Source organism: Micromys minutus, assembly GCF_963924665.1.
Source record: "Micromys minutus genome assembly, chromosome: 9".
NCBI classification, from domain to species: domain Eukaryota; kingdom Metazoa; phylum Chordata; class Mammalia; order Rodentia; family Muridae; genus Micromys; species Micromys minutus.
Window position 1 is genome coordinate 19,970,315 of NC_137978.1, and position 17,260 is coordinate 19,987,574.

The following is a 17,260-nucleotide window of genomic DNA, read 5'->3' on the forward strand; positions in this document are numbered from 1 at the left end:
CACACACACGGGAGAGAGAGAGAGAGAGAGAGAGAGAGAGAGAGAGAGAGAGAGAGAGACAGAGACAGAGAGAGACAGAGACAGAGAGAGACAGAAAAGGAGAGGGAGAAGAAGAGGTTTGATAACTCTTACTCCAGGGCGGCTATACTTGGTAAGAGCCAAGCTGGAGCAGGACAGGGTAACAGATGTTGGCTGTTTATTCCACTGGGTAGATCTTACTAACCTATGTAGCAGCCAAAACACTTCTCATTTAGCAACAGAAATGCTAAGTCCAATTAGCAGATGAGGCTTGTTAGGGATTTAGTTAAAATAAATACCATGCAAACAAACTCACTCAGTTTTATCTACTTGAATGATAATTAATTGATCAGCCTTATTATTGTTATGTTGAGGTGAAATAATACTGTTCTATATCTGACAGTTAAAAATCATAAATATTTTTGCTAAATAATATATTGTGAATGTTTTAAGAGTGAACAGACACTACATTACTGTTAGTATTTCTTCTTAATCTCATCAGCAGATCATCAAATCATAATAGCCTAACAACTTCTAGCACTTTAAGAGTAATAACTTCAACTTTTCATATTCCAAAGCTTATAAACTGGTACTGAACACATGGAACAATCACACAAAATGATTCTGAGATCCCTCTGAGGAAGGGAACAATTCTTTCCTTGCCATGAATTCCAAGGACAGTAAAAGACGCCATCAGGTAACTGAAGTGTATAGCAATCAAACTTGTGGTGTGCAATATGAAAACTATTTATGTACAATGTATAGAAACTTACCCAGTAAATCCACAATTAAATATGTGCTTGTATATATAAACATACACCGTAAATATGAATACTTAATAACATGAATTCACACCTGGAGCTTCAAAATTTTGAAAACAAAAGAGCATTGGCAAAGTATGTTTTGGGTGAAAAACTATTTCTTTGGCCATGTTTTAGCATATGACCTAATTGCATGCTTCTATAGTATTTCAGGGCACACTGATTTACAATTTGTTCCTAATAATTAATATCTAAACGTGAACTCATAAGTTGTTTAAATCTGAAACTCTTCCTGGTCCACTCCAAGCTTGTTTCACCTCTCCCCTCTATTCATTCTCTATGGCCAACCAACACCCAGCTCTGTACATTATCAAGTATTTATTTTCATCCCATATGTCACTCACTCAGTGCTAACATAGTCTATGGGCACTGCAGCTAGAGCCCTCTCCCTGTTCTCCCCCAACTTTCCCCTACCTTCATACCACTTATCCCCTACTTCCTAAACCACCTCATCTGAAGCCATACTAAGGCGTGTCATCCTGACAGATGCAATTCAGCTGTTTGTAGGAAATAGAAGATTTAGCTTCAGTTTGTGCTCCAGTAGAAGTCACCTGAAGTCAGTCTTGCCTGGCGCAGCCTATTGAAATCTCAGCACATTGCACCTTCTGAGCTGAGAAACTACTCTTCTCCCTGGTACCTTTAAGAGAAAATTTGTAATCTTCTTAACAAAGATTTTGTTGGTGTTCCTCTTTTTCTTCTGCAAAGCAATGTTTCTATCTCTTAGCTCCCACAACAAATGAGTCTTTCTCAACTTGGAATCCTAGTATATATTAATTGTAGACAAAAATGGCTTTTACTGTGGTGTTTTAATACATGCATATAAATGTATTTTGATCATATTGACTCACCTACTCTCTCTTGTCTCTCTCTCTCTCTCACCAATCCTCTTCTTTTCCCAATTAGTGCCTCTTCTAATTTCAGGTCTTTGTAATTAATTTATTCTTCTGGTGACCCAGGTAGTTTAATTAAAGTTCCTTCTGTGCCCATAGTTGAGGAGTTGTTGATAAACACATGGGCAATTAATCAATGGACACACACACACACACACACACACACACACACACACAAATAACTGCCTATATATTTTCAGAGAGGAGTAGGATCTCACGAGCCCACCCCTTCTATGATATGATGCTGACAGGTCCTGTCTCCTGCAGGTCTTCTCAGGGATGTAGTGGCAAGAAGGCAGCTTTCCACAGCACTTCCTCTAGCTGTCACATGCTGTCACTCCTTCTACAATGTTCCCCGAGCCATGAGTGGGTAGTGTAGACCTCCCAACCATGCTGAACATCCAATGGTCACCCATTGCCAGCACTCTGATCAGTTATGAGTCCACCATGTCATCATCCACCATGGAGAGAAGCTCCTCCACTAAACTCACAGTAGCACCAACCTCTGAGAGCGAGTTTCTCCCATGGCAGAACTGAACTGGGGAGTTTAATTCTCAGTTCTCTCCTGTTACTAACTCCCAGTAAATTTTATATCCTTGAGCAATGACTATGCTCCATATACCTGTGGGTTTACCATAATATCTAAAAATTATATAACGTGGCGGTTCACTTGGCCCAAGGAGTAGCACTGTTAGAAAATATGGCCTTGCTGGAGGAAGTGTGTAACTGCAGGTGTGGGCTTTGAGACACCCTGTCTCCAGCTGCCTGCAAGTCAGTCTTCTGGCTGCCTTTGGATCAGGAAATAGAACTAGCAGCAACTCCTTCAGCACCCTGCCTGCCTGCATGCTGCCATGCTTCTCACCATGAGGATAGCGACCCCAACCTCTGAAACTGTGAGTCAGCCCCGATTAAGTGTTTGCCTTTAGAAGAGTTGCCTTGGTCACGGTGTCTCTCATAGGAATGGAAACCCTAACTAAGACATATAGTATTTCAGAATAAAAAGAAAATTCAAAATGTTTTCAAAATTTCTTATGTATAGTGCAAGTCATACTATAAACATAACATGCCAAGTGAAGCCTTTATTTCTTATATATTAGCTTATCACCAAACATGAAAACACACTGACTGGTAATAATGGGACTTTACTCTGACAGTTTGTCCCAGAGTATTTTTAATTCTGATGTTAATACTATGGATCTAAGTTAAACTTTTGAAATAACTTCTTGTGAAAAGATACCTCATGGCCACAGTTATCGGTGGACTCTCCTTTCCCACAGGAAGGTGGTTTGATGAGGCTTTCTTTAATTTTTATAAGTATAGAACATCACAGCTTAATTTCTTCCATGTTAGCACACTTTTAACATCATAAATGAATCTTTAAGGGACATCCATATACACATGTCAAAATCAAGTTAACAGTAATAAAAAGTTACTAAAGGCAGAGAGGGAAATCATGGAGAAGATGAACTGGAATAGTGCTAAATCACTAGAGAAACCACGTGAGGCTGGGGATGGTTACATGTGCACACAGTTCAGCTGTGAGTATTGTCTCACAGGTATGAGCCTGAGTTTGATCCCAATACTACATCTGGGGGTGTCTTAGGGTTTCCATTGCTGTGAACAGACACCATAACTAAGGCAACTCCATGGAGGACAACATTTAACTGGGGCTGGATTATGATTTTACAGCTTCACTCCACTGTTATCATGGTAGTGTCCTGTCAGGCGTGCCTCTGGAGGAGTCGCGAGTTCTACATCTTGTTCAGGAGAAAACAGAAGACTTTGCTTATGTGGCTAGGTGGAGGATCTCAAATTCCATCCCCAAAAGTGACACATTACCTCCACAAGTCCACACTTCCTAATAGAGCCACTCCTTGTGCCAAGCATATTCAAAGCACCACAGGGGATAATCATGTTTTTACTCAGGAGGATCTATGTGTAAAATCATCCTTGGCTACACAGTGAGGGCAACCTGGCAACCTGGGATACCTGAGGTCCTGTCTCGACACACACACACACACACATACACACACACACACACACACACACATACACTCACACACATACACTATACATGTTAGTCAGTATTTAAAATCTATAGTTTATAAGTCATATTTCTAATATTTGTTATGTGCAGAATTCCCTCAAGATTTTTAATAAATGACTTTGGTTGTTTTCCATCTCTCAGTTTATGAATTTGATATACTTGAGAAATTCTATAGACAACTTAAGAAATGGACATAAATGTCTTCTGCTTATACCTGGTTTGACCTCTGAGAATGACATTTTAGGCAACCTTGTTATAAAGACAGCATGCTGTATAATCTGCCAATAAATTGATATTACCCTTAAAATTGCTGTTGTTTTGTTCTTAGTAATTGGAACTTATTTTTGTTCTTGTTTTTCTGTATCTAATTAAACATTTAAGCAATCTATGCCCATCATACTTAAAAGAGGAGTAGTACACAAAAGATAAAAGAGCCATAATTTCTTTCAGTTTTTTTAATCTACTGCTCACACTGCAGGGTGGCTTTACCCTTCAGAACTTCCCTAAGTAATGAAAGCGGTTTGGAGGTAGAAATGTGAAGGTCTCTATGCGAGTATATCACTAGCTTTAAGTGGGCAGCACTAGGGAGATCACCATCACTCTGTGAAAAGTGCCACCTTGGAGAGCCTAGGGATGTATGTGAAAGTCGAGGACACAGATGAATCAGGGTTTGCTGAATGTGTGTATATAATAATTCTATCATCTATTATTCTATCTTAAGATAGAGCCTCAGTTTAGAAATTCACTATGAATTTCTCACTCATTAAAGATCAAGCCCTATGCCTCTGAGTTTTCAGCACAGGAGTCCTTCCATAGTCTTCTGAAACTCTATTCAATTCCAATGTTATCATCAGTTATAATAAGTATTGAGCCTTGTAGTAATAGAACTATAGTAAAACAATTCTTACTAAAGGTTATAAGTCAGAACTTAACACTATAATTTTAAATTAGCTACTACTTGCATATTGTTAAATAGAATGCAGAGCTAGAATTGAGGATCACTGTTATGTTAAGCAACGAGGCTGTTATGGAGCAGGGCATTCTGGGCATGACATGGCCATTGTCCTCCCGAACTCCCACCAGCTATGAGTGCTAGCAGAAGAACTGTACAAAACTGGATCCACCAACATCCATCAAGGAAAATGGAAGGAGCTCAAAAAACTGTCTCCTGCTCCGGAGACTTCTAGGCAGTTAACGGTTGATGGAAGGAGGGTTTCATCAGAAGACTATGCCTTTCTTGAGTATATACAGGCAAGTAGACATTGCAGAAAGGAGATGTTTCCTTCAGTGATGATGTCACCAACAAGGTACCCATGCCACTGTAGGTGACTCCTCACCCACATTCCCTTAAGTTCTTAGGGCCCTGTTGAATTCCTTAGTTTGCCAAGTTAAATTTGTATGAAGTTGCTACCATTGGTACCCAAGCTGGGTGAGCAGACATGTATTTGTCTCTCCAGGAAAGTTCCTCCCAGAACAGGCACAGAGTGAGGACTGAGGGTTCATTTATCGGCGGCATCTACAGAAGGCAGAGGCAGAATGGTGGTCAGCCGAGGCGGAGGGAAGGAGGGAAGGAGGACATGAGCTGAGGCACATCAGTGGGCACTAAGTTATACTTGGATAGGAAGAAGGGCTGCTGTAGACAGTAGGCAGTAGGGTCTCTCTACTAATGATGATGCACTGAAGCAAAAAAAAAAAAAAAAAAGACAAGAATCAAAAACTTTAAATGTTTATACTGAAGAGAAATGACAAATTATTATGACACATATGCTTATCAAAATTTAAGCAGGATCCAAGTATATGAAAATATCACATGGTACCTTATATACATATATAGTTTCATATATCAAATTTTGTATTTAAATTAAAAATATGAAATACTGAAAAATTAGGTAAATTATACTTCTATAGAAGAACTACTCTTTAGCAATGAATATGAGTTATAACACCTTTCAAGACAACTCTAAGGAACTACAGCCTAGCACTCCCATCTGTACAATGTTTGGGTTTGTTTGTAAATGGGCTAGCACTGCAATCACTATACTGTGTGATCAAGAAGGGATGCTGTGAGTGCAATGGCAGCTCCTAACCAAGTAAGTAACCTGAGTTAGGAGTGTCCTGACTGGTCCTCATCTAGTCAGACGTGCCCTTAGAAGAAGGGTGTGGACCCTCCTTGAGAAGGTGACTCCCTTCTGGCATGAAGTGAGCTCCCATGTGGTCAGAGAACTATGAGCAGAGCTACTAGGTAAAGACCTAAGGGAGGAAATTAGTTACTTACATGATGCTGGAATAAAAGACCCAATAAAGCATCTTGAAAAAAAAGGGTCTATTTTGAATTGCAGCTTAATTATGGTTGATGAGTGGGCTAATTTTATGTCAACTTCATACAAGCCAGAGTTATTGGGGAAGAGCACACCTCAATTAAGAAAATACCCTTACTAAATTGGCCTGTGATAAAACCAATATACAGCACTCTCTACCATGGCCTTTGCTTCAGCTCCTGCCTCCAGGTTCCTGCTTCAAGTTCCTACCCTGACTTTCCGAGGTGACAAGTTATAGGCTATAAGACTGAAGAAATCATTTCTTCTCTAGGTTTATTTTTGTCATGGTGTTTTATCACAGTAATAGATGCCCTAAGATATAATTGTTACCAGTCACATGGTATTACCACAACAGACCTCACCATGTGTTTTGGGAGGAACTGTGGTAGTATTTGAACATCCGGATAGAAAAGCCATTGAGTGCTCAGAGCTCAGTGGGCTATTGTGTTCATGCCTGGAAGATAAGCACTTTGAGGGCAATGCAGACAGACGGTGGAAGCTTGGCTTGTCAAGTTTCAGAGGACAGTTAGAGAATTATATACCTTAAATTCTCAATCAGGACTGTTCAATAGTTGTGCTCCTAGTAAGCTTAGCACCATGTGGAAGGGTTGGGTTCCCTAAAGAGAACACGGGACAGGTTACTGATGAGGGTGACACACGGTTTTAGAGACTCCAGCAGTTTGGAGGTGCGAGCACCATTGGACAAAATAAGGACAATGATAAGCAGTCACAGGGTAGAGCCAGCTTGAACTTAGAAGACGTGATATGTGTGCTGTGACAAGACCTTGGGGCCCAGGAGGTTCTGAGTCCCAAAAGTCTGGCTTTGAGCCTTGCACTGTTGAAATATAGTCTAGTTAGTGACTATCCCATGATTCCTTCTTCTTGGAAGAAAGTATGTAGCCTTTTTAAAAATTTTGTTTTAAAGGAGCCAAAAGTTAAGAGACCTTGAACTTTTAAAGATGCTTTGGAGTGTTACAAAGAATTGTGAGTTTTAAAGAGACTACAGATATTTTAGACAGACTGGATATTTTAGAGAAAATTGGAACTTGAAAGGGAATTTGGATGTTTTAAAGAGATGGAACTTTTTAAGTCCTTTAATTTTTAAAAGCTGTGGGATTGTTAAAAAGTTAGAATGTTTTATATAGTGATATTAATACTAACATGATGAGGAGAAAGAAAAATTTTTAGTTGAATATTGATGTATTTATATGTCAAACTGGCAAAGGGTCAGTTATGATGGATAGTTTTATGCCAACATGACACAAGCTAAAATCATTCGGGAAGAGGCACCTTAGAAAAATGCCTTGAGCAGACTAAATGCGAGCAAGACGGCAAGCAGTACTCCTCCATGGTCGCTATCAGTTCCCCGACTTCCCTCGACGGTGGGCTACAAACTGCAAGATAAAATAAACCCTTCCCCACTCCAAGTTGATTTTGGCATGGTGTTTGACTACAGCAATAGAAACCCTAAGGCAGTTAGAAGTGATGTGGCTGGAGCTCACAGAAGCTGGGCACACTGGACCCACAGTCAGGAGGCAGAGAACAGCGATGTGAGAGCTCAGGTTAATCTCTCCTGTTCGCTGGTTCAGTGCCACACGCCCATGGAAGGGTGCTTTCCACAGTCACCGTGGGTCTTTCCACAGCTTCATTATCCTCCACGGTGCTAACCTAATTTAGATAATCCCTCACAAATGCATCTGCAAAGTGGTCTCCTCGTTAGGTCTACATTCTATCATGTTGACAATTAGTAGTAAATATCACACTTAACTAATTAACTTGACATTCAAAAATATTACTGTAGACATATAATCTGCCCTTTGTCCCCATAGTCTCATGATCATGTCCCAGTGCAAAATATATTCAACCCTAAGAGTATCCGTATCTTTCCACAATCCAGTGCTGTTTAAACATTAACAGTCTCTTCTGAGAATAAAGGCAGTCTCTTTACTTTGAACCCCAATATCATTGTAGAACACACTACATAATTTCAATAAACAATGGCACAATTTAAATGCTTCCACTCTAGAGAGAGGGATTAGGGTGCAGCAAGGAATGGGATCAGAGGAAGATCAACACCCAGGAGGGCCAACCATATCTAGCACCTTGAACCCATGATGGATTTTTCTGTGTATCAAAGGCTCTGCTGAGTACAGTGCAACCTTTCTCTTGGACAGTTTTATTCCACACTAGTAGCTTTGCTTTCTAGACAACCAAAGATCTTGACATTGCCAACATCCTGGGGTCTCCACTGAAAGCCATGTGCCATCTTCAGAGTTTTATGAAATGGCCTACAGGACATCCTTATATTGACACAGACTCTTGCTTCATGTTGACTGGCCTCAGCAGCTCTCTGGCTGAATAAAGACTCCACGGAATCCTAACTTTGCATCTTTCATACACAAAAACGGTGTGGCAAGTAGAGCTCATTGCCACATTCTGTTGCTTGCTCAGCTGGAGCCTACCTCCTGAACTATGGTCCCATTAGATTCTGGGTGCTGACCCCAAGAAAACATTTCCCTTGGACGCTGCTTTTGAATAGGAGCAGGGAACCCTTCCAGGGTCATTTCTGATCCTGTTAAGGCTCTCTCATTAGAAATGAATTTGTATTTCATTCAACCATCGACAGCTGTAGGACTTGTCTTTGGGTACCATTTCTAATGGTCCAATAAAGAGAATAAAGTTTCTTTCCATCAATTACTGCTCTTTGTGCTCTCCTTGTCTGTGATGTTAAACTTGCTATACAACCCTCTCAGCACACTTCCCACATTTCTTCCCTCTCTGCTCTCTCTCTGTGAATAGAAATGAGTTATGCCACATCCTGAATGCTGTGGCTCTGAACTCTTCTCTGCTAAAGGAATTTTGTCCACCAGTCCTGTACTCAGCCTCACAGAGGTTATCAGGACACATGCAGAATGAAGTCAGATCCTTGTAAGAACATTATACAATTGGCCCCTAGCTCAGCTCTTGATAATTATTGTTCCTCCCTGAAAATTCATAAGCTGGCCCTTTAATGTCTGCCTCGAATGACCCATTAAGTCTGAGTTTCTAGTACAAAGTTTCAAACTCTTCCACATCCATTCTACAAACCAGCTCCAAAGGTCTAAGAACTTCTATCACATATTTATCATAGCATAAACCTTGGATCTTAGTACTAATTTTCTTTAATTTTAATTATATATTTGCAGCAACAAAATGCATGACAAAAGCCAGGTAATAATACTGTTTGGAAACTTCAAATGTTCTATTTTCTATGCTAGAAATATAAGCTGAATACTAGCTCTGCATGTGTATCGTGATTGGCAACCCAACCCTCAGGCTACAAGCTTCCTTTCAATGTTTTAGCATAGAATCCGGGGATTCGTGGACAGGTAAATAAGTCACCCTCCACCTTATCTTCCTTGTTTCCATTGTGAAACTTCACATACAGATCGATCTATTATTTCTGGGCTCCATTGTAACATTTTCTGGAGAATCTAGATTTAGAATCAGACTCAGTATTTGCCATTCCTTTCCCCATGTACACTATGGACCATAGACTCTGTGTTTTCAGTGATAAATAAAGAAGTTGTAAGGTTAGCCTTTAGGTAGCTAAATCTAGACCCCGCAATATCCAGCAACAGATTGTTCTAAGTTTATTAGCTATACATTTCATTACTGTGACAGATATTCACGGTATAAACATTACCATAAACTTAGCAGCTTACAAATACATCTACTTATTAATCCCATCTTCCTTGGGTCAGGTGTGAGGCACAGCTTAGCAGGTTCTCATATCAGACTATCACAAGGAGTATTTCTCTTTCTCAATAAGGTATAGGCTAGAGAGCAGCTCACAAAGCAGTGGCCAGGAACAAAGCAGGTACAACCTTCAGGTGCTTGTCCTGAGAGAAATACTTTCTCCAGCTCTACTTCCTCTCTAAAGTTTGTACCTTTTACAAAACAGTTCTCATCATACAGGGACTCTTGACCCACACATGAGCCTGTCGGATATATCTTAACGTAATAGTGAACATTTGAGAGAAGTAGAGGACAAGGGGAGCAGCTCTTGCCCTCAGGGCAGTTTGTTAAACACTGACCCACTTCCTTCCCTATATCCCCAGGATATATTCTATTCCCCCAACTAAGGACAGCACTGGGGTCCATATACTACCCTGCTCTTGAGCCTTCCCCCGGGAAGCGATCGACCAGAGCATAAGTAAGTAGCTGCAAGGCAGTCCTGAGGAAAGTGAGTGTTGTTCTCCAGCAGGGAATCTGGTAAACATTTTTATGCCCAAGAGTAGATTATTAGAACAATGAAACAGGGCCAATGCAGAAAATCCTAAAGACTCAATAGAGAAAAGAACGGGGTTTACGAAGACAGAAACACTCGCCAATCACTTCCCAATGTTAAAGTCCCACAGAGACTGATTTGGGCAGCTCCAAAGACTGGAGCACTGAAAAAAACGAGGCAGTGAGTCAAACAATGCACAGGATGCTCTGTGCCAAGCAGGGAAAAACGCGGAGTATTCAAGTACATTAGCAGCAGTGCTGCCAGACAGGGGCAGGACGGGTACGGTTCCTGGGATAAAGAGAGATTCTGGACCAGCCCTTTTATTTCCTGCACAATGACACCATATGGTGTCCAAAGGCACTCTTTGCCTGCCCTGCCTACTTTTCAACTCTAGAGTCAAATTTTAACCTCAGAATCATTTCTAAAACTGACAGTACTTTTGTGACTGTAGGATCTAGAGAAGCAGTAAGACATAGGGTGGAGTGTTGTAGTTATACACAGAGCTGTGGGAAGCAAAGCTGGATGGCAGAAAGCCTTCCTGTCCACACCAGAGCAAAGGTCACAGGGTCGCCAGAGTGAAAGAATTCCTCACACCTATAGCTAGACTGTGGTCTCCAGTCTCCACTATAGAAACGTGTGTGTGTGTGTGTGTGTGTGTGTGTGTGTGTGTGTGTGCGTGCATGTGTCTGTCTGTCTGAGAGAGGGAGAGAGATTTACTGACTGACTGGCCTCAGCTTTGATATTACTACATCAGCCTTCAGTGTCGGGATTACAGAGACATGCCACCACACCTGGATCCCCACATCTTCACTCTTAACTTCTAGTTAGGACTGACCAAGGACGACGGTGCTGAATAAAAAAAGAAAAATTCACTTATATTCTCTCACGCAGGTTTGAGATTGTTTTATAGAAGCAGCAACTTAAAAACTTACCACACAAAATATTTCATGATGATGAAATCACACAATGATTTCATTATAATTGATATGAAGTAGGATAAATGAAAAAAATATTAAAATTTCATAGTATTTTGTGACTTTCACAGCAAGAGCCTCCTATAAATGAATTCAAAATTTAGTATATTTTTTATCAGTGAGTAGAATTAATATTTTTTATTCATAATATTTCTGTTTAATAAAGGACAAAACCAAAAGATATAAAATTTTGTATGTTTCTGTATGGACGATTAAAAGAATAAATCAGTTAATCGATCATATGAGTTATCAAGACAATTACATTTTTTGATCACCAACACATATTTCCCACATAAGTACATCAGACGATATACAGTTTAGATCAAGAAGTTTCAAACTTAGTAATAATTAAAATCATCTAACTCTAAAATATGAATTTTTCCTTGTTTTGATATTCACATTCAAGATAAAAAAAAAAAATAGAACACTACCAACTAAAGAATCTTAGGTAGAAATATAATTACCTGTGTAATAAATATCAAGTGAAATGTTTCTCAGTTACAGCATCACTCAGAAAACCCTTTTCTGAGAGATGCGGGTATTCAAAGCCTACAGTGCGTCCTGAAAATGTCAAGCACTGAAGGTAATGTAGAGGACTTCCCAGCGATGCTTTCGCTAGCAGTTAGACTTCAGTAGCCTTTAGAGACCATTAAGTACCCTTGGCTAATTGGCCAACGGTAAATTAATCCTCTTTTTATTCCTTATCCTCTGTCAGGGCAGTGTCTGAATGACAAAATAATATTGTGCATGAATAATAAGCAGAAAAGTTAAATTAACATTTCATGTTTCGCATGCCATACCTGTGTCAGAGAACTTTCTTTTTAAGTCACTGACATTCAACTTTCTTAAACAATCTCATGTTGACATCACTCTGAGGCAAATTTTCCTAATTATTGTTAATTGCCTATCAAGAAAAACCTCTTTTCATGAAGTGCAGTTGTCTAGCAGAGATGAAATTAGCTCCAGTGTGCACATAAAAGTGAAGCATGAAACTGCGGCGCTACTTTGTTATAAGGCAGAATTAAATATGGTGCACAATTAACCAGGTGCTTTCTTATAGTCCGGAAATGCCAATCTGCCTTCATACGCTCAAATTAGATTTTATCATAGAAATGTGGGTATCTGCATATGTATAACAGGTAGGCTACTCTCAGTAACACTTATAAGGAGAGAAATTAATGCCTTACACTTGGTGATACAGATACTGGATGATTAAAATGCTTTCTGTAAATATGTTTGAATATATTTTTTTCAGAATAAAAATCAATACTATTTTAAACTCAAAGTTTTCAAAAAAGTTTACTAACACTTTAAAATTTTGAAAATAGCCCTTACAACATTTGACATTTATTCTTAATTAAATTGATGGTTTTGATATTGCCAAAGTTATAATAAGTTTATGATAATGTGTATTTCACAATAATCAGAATAGCTAAACCAATATCTAAGTAAAACTACATCAGTTTAACTTCTGATTCCACAAGTATGTGAAAACCACTGGGTATAAATATGCGATATTTGGAAGTTAACATACGAACTTTCAACAATTAAGATTAGCTTCGTTGTGTGTTGCTTTGCTGTTATTTCAAATGCCATATTCAAGTTAACTAGAAATAAAGATGCCCTATTACAGCAGACACCTGGAAACAAAAGTATATCATCACTACCGGAGTGATTTCTCAGCATCCCTGTGGCAAGATTCTTCCATACTTAGCAGTGCTGGCATGCGTACTACCAATCATGTGGCCGAACCTGCTTCCATATGTCCCAAAGACATGGAGTACTCTTCGAACATGCCTCTCTCACAGCCCTTCTCCTTCTGGTGTGGAAACTTAGCTAATTAAACCAAGTGCACACGGGTACTATACACCCTCCATTTTAAATTCTCTTTGTCTTTCACTTTTTTGTCAACATTTTTCCACCTACTGATGTTATTGGGGGGCAAGAACCAAACTACAAACTTTACCAAACACACATGCGCACGCACACACTCACATATACAAGTTCATTAACAACAATGTGTGCTTGATCACTTAACAAAAATGCAAGTTGTTCTGGAGTGAAGTTAAAACACTGTTTCAGTACAGGGCAACCACAAATTTCCAAAGGAAGTTATACTGATTGAGCTATTGGGAACAGAGAAGATCAAACTCTAGAATGTCTACCCAAATCTGATGATTTTCTCATTTTCCTCTAAGTAAACTCTGTTTTTCTTTGTTTTTAAAAGCAAAAAATTAAATAGTATTGGTTTTCTGTCCCGGTGGGATTGTATTACAACAGTGCTGATGCCTATCATATTTAATTGCTCAAAGGCTTTTGTTGACTTGACCAAGAAAATTAATGTCTGCACATATTATTGTGACTAAATGTCAGTGATTCTAGACAATCACAAATTGCTCATAATACTTAATTTCTACTTAAATCTTAAAAATAATTATGGCAATGGTAGTTAATGTTATTTTTTTTTACTATTATGGGTTGATCACAGGGTCTTAGACATGCTAGCTATCACTAAGGTATAGTCTTGGGTCTTTAAACTAATTTAAAATTATTATTATTATTATTACTATTGTATATGTGTATTATGTGTGTGCATGTGCTCATGTGGGTAAAACGTCAGTCTTCAGAAGTTGGTTCTCTGCTTCCTTTGAGGTACCTGAAACCAAGCTTAGGAGTCTGTCACATGAGCACAACAGTGGTTTTACTCACTGAGCGATCTCAGCAAGTCTATGATCAACAGTGGTATTTCTGAAACTTATATTCTACAAGACAACACTTTTCAACAAAGTCTGAAATATGGACAATGGAATGTACATTATTTGGTAAACTGTCATATGCTGTTTAGCCTCACTGAGAGTCTGACTCAGAAAGCAGGGGTGGTCACCCCACTTCAGACCAAACATTTTTATGTCAACTGTTCCACAAAAATACTCTGTCCTGAACCTAGCTCTGTAGGAGGGGGCAGCAAGCAGCTAAAAGAATAAAAACATTATTCCCTTATAAACAGTTAGAAGTCACACTAAAATTGCCAACAGAGGTTACTACTGTTTATCTCATGCGGACAGCAGAGAAGAGAAGCTGAATCATACCAGTGTAGACTGCCCTGAACGCGACGTCAGGACTCCATCACGGCTGTTCAGCAGGCCCAGTCCTTTCTGCAGCATGCTTGCAAGAGCTTGATTTCATCTTACTTTTCTGTTTTAATTTGTTCTTTCACGTAGACGCCTCACTCTAGGGGAAATTCTACTCTACCAGGGACGTCCCAACAGAATCCCAGCTGTCTGTCTTGGCAGTGAGGTGTTTGAAGTGCCTGATGTGATGGTGTTTTGTTTTCTATTTCCTGCTTCTTCTGCTAATCACTATTTATTTTTTTTATTGTTGTTTACTATATACTCGTTTAAAACCTAAAGCACATACATCATATACTGGGCCATATAGAACATACATGGACATTATAATTTATTTAAATTATATTGAATAATTTCACAGTAACCTAAATTAAATATCACCAGTTTGAGAGGGTTATAAATTTGTAGTTCCAATTCTATATATTTAAATTAGTGAAAAACAATACATTTATTAATATGTTCACTATGAATAACATCTTGATACTTGAGATTAAAATATTTTAATGATAGTCAATAGTTAAATATAATATGTCTAAGCCTTGCAAATAAGTTATTTAGTAAAAAAAAAAAGCAGTGAATTTCAAAAATCCCTGGGTTCATTACAAATTAAACAGCAGTGACGCTGATACTCACATAATATCAACTGTTTGTAACTTTGCTTTATTAAAATTTCGAGAAACAGAGCTTCATGGCTGCTTTTCTGTTTTTTCCATGTCCGTTCCTTGAGACTTTAAGAGTGTCAGAAACTGAACAGGTTTTTAAAATAATGAAAGCCTTTTTTTCTACAACTTGAGTTGTTGGTAAAATAAAAATAGTAGCAAACTATTTTTAATTAAAAAGTAACATTTGTGAAAATGACCAAAGAGGATACCTTTCATAGTGTAGAGTATAAATTTCTACAAGGGAAAAGAAAGCAAAGCAGATATTTATGAACTCTTGTTGGAGGCTTTATTTCGCAAAGTATTATCCCAAAAAATTTTACAGAGAACCTATTTTTAACACAAAAAATTCAATAACATTAAATTTCTATTATCCTTTATTTTAGTTTTCTTTGTTGATTTTTCTATTTATTTTATTGTTTTCAATTGTTCACCCAATGAATAAGGACAAGCAAAGTCTGACTCACTCACATCATACTCACAATTGCAATTTTCACTACTGTCAGACCACAACACTGAACACCAGTGTGTTCAGATCATACCACACACTCACTATGGTAACTCAGGTCTTCAGAAGTATTTTGGTTTCATTAATCAAATGTTTTCCGATTCTCTCTTGAGCAGCTGAATAAGAGTGCACAGCAGACGTGTACTTTGGAAACCTGGAGAGACATAGAGACACACCACTGTCCCTTATGACCCCACATATTCAGTTATTTTCCAGCACCCCTTCCCTTTGGCATTTACTGCTGTCTCTTTGACTCTGCTACACGGATATGCTTTTTCTCTCATTTTCTTTATGGCTAAACTTTGTCTTACATAAAAAAAAAATCTTAAAGTTATATTTTAAATTAGTGACAACTTTGCCTACTTAAAAATTTTTGTAATTTTTTTGTCTCTCCACCCATATTTCATGCTGTTCATTTTATACATTTCATCAAATTTGCCTGATACTTGTGGAGTAGAGGCAGGGGATCCCTGTGAGTTCTGGGCAGATGGGGTATCACAGCAAGCTTCATGTCCACATCTGTCTGGTGGCTTCAACAACAGCTCTACAGGAATACTCCCTGCCTTCTCCCTTTGACATTTTAAACCTTTCCTACGCTTTTGATGCCTGCATACAACTTTCAGATTTATTCAGCTTAAATTTTGCTTCCTTCAAAACCATTACTGAAGAATGACAGCAAAGTGATTGTCCCCTCCATACTCTATGTATAATGTGCACACACATCTTTGTATATAGACAAACGCACAACTATAGCAACACTATGCATATCACGATTCCTTTGTATTGATATGTACATTCTGCTCTCATATTAGTGTCTTAAATGAGGAATAAGAGTCACGTTTTATTCTCTATAGAATTTATCATTATTGCAATGCTTTAGATGGGTTAGTTACACTGAAGCAATATGAAATGTAGAATATACAGAGGCACTTATACGTGTACAAACCAATATTCCAGTCACCAAAAGTAGGAATGATCTGTATATGAAACAGGACTAACAGGTCACATAGGTGGGAGAGAGAGAAGGCTCGTGTGGTGCAGGGTGGGATATACGCAACGTGCAACGCATGCCAGCATGGCAGCCCTGTGCAGAAAAATAAAGACAGAAACCCAAATTCTAACATAAGAAGCCAGTTAACTATCACAGTCCAGCAGTCAGAAAAAGGTTCTAAGTTTGTTACTTCCAGGCAGACTGATATTTTAATGAAATAAATGCATTTGAAAGTATATTGCTACAGTGAAGAAATATTGCAGTAAATAAAAGACTGCAGTGTATGTCTGATATTGTTTCATCATAAATAGAAACAGAGTTTCTACTTCAGTCTGTTTAATCTGTATTTCCGTTTTCATTCTTTCTGCTGTAAGATCAGAGGTGAAAACAAAATGTAGGAATGATTTTTCTAGTACAGTGGTCTGAGTAATAATAGTGGTGTCTACCAAAGTCTAATGTCAGACCCAGACATTGTGTTAACAAATATCCTGTGGCCCATGTAGAAGACAGGACACAGGAGCAAGGCAGGCACGTCGTCCAATTCCACATGGACTCTGGGCTCACATCCTGGATTTCACACAGTTTACCTTGCGAACATGATCCGAGTGACATTTCACAAATTCCTGGATAAATGTT

At 38.6% G+C, this 17,260-nt stretch overlaps 1 protein-coding gene across 1 annotated transcript in view; it reads right to left on the reverse strand.

Moving 5' to 3' along the window:
- CNTLN (centlein) overlaps window positions 1–17,260 on the reverse strand; it is a gene marked incomplete at its 5' end in the record, with an annotated part of 250,033 nt that overhangs the window by 43,722 nt on the left and 189,051 nt on the right. The gene's annotated exons all lie outside the window — the stretch shown is intronic.